A 1,000-nucleotide genomic window follows, 5' to 3' on the forward strand; every position below is an offset into this window, starting at 1 on the left:
ATCCAAACTGAAGACGGATTCGCGAATTGTTAACTCGTCTTCATTGCTCTCTAGTTCCGATAAGACTGAATTATATCCGCTTTGGAATCTGAATCCAGAAATCTTCCATTGTTTCAGCGCCCTGCTCATTAGCGTCCCACTTTTCCCCAAATAGCCGATCCAAACTGCAGACGGATTCGCTATTTGATGATCCGTCTCCATTGTTGACTAGGTCCGATAAGTCCGGGATTACCTCTATGGTCCCGCAATTGTCTCCTTACTTCTCYTCTACTATTTAGGGGGTTGATAGCCGCTCTGGAATCCGTAATAAGGATCCTTAGAGCCGCCGCTGGTCCCTTGTGAACACCGACGGACTTTGCGTCGAAATGAACTAAAGGTTTTGACAGTAAGAAAAATAAATTTCAAACAAGAAATAWATAAAACAATCTCAKATATTTATAKTGTRTATCAAACTTAGTMAAGTGGTTTAGATTTAAGTGCTTAAAAGATCAATCAAACTACTATAGATAGTATTTGAACAGACTGCTAAATTTGTTGTACTAAATGAAATCTCGAACCAGTAGATGAGAAAAGATAAAAATTAGCGGCATCAGAAAATGAAAATGAGAAGAAGAGAAGGAATAGGCGTATTTTTTCTCAAATATTTCAAGCATAGCACTTCCACGCATTTTGATAGGTGCGCAATCAKTTGGCCCACGTTAAGTGCATGTGCGTCCAAATTATACCCTTCGATGTGACCAAAATTCCATGGAGGTTTCACTTTAATTTACTTTTAGAAAAACTTGCATTTTCCCGCCAAATGGCAGAGCTAGTAGAACTTTTTGAGGCAGTCACTTAACCCGTGCGACTTTATCAACTTACTTAGACCAAATCAATTTGAGTAGCTCACTCGCACACGTTGAGCACACAACTCAACACAAAACTGCCGCGTACACCTTAACTAACCAGCTAACAAACAGACAGACAGTTGTGCCTGAGGTGACTTGACACGGCGCATTTC

The sequence above is a fragment of the Bactrocera latifrons genome, unplaced genomic scaffold, assembly GCF_001853355.1.
Source record: "Bactrocera latifrons isolate USDA-ARS-PBARC rearing strain unplaced genomic scaffold, ASM185335v1 scaffold_155, whole genome shotgun sequence".
Taxonomy (NCBI): domain Eukaryota; kingdom Metazoa; phylum Arthropoda; class Insecta; order Diptera; family Tephritidae; genus Bactrocera; species Bactrocera latifrons.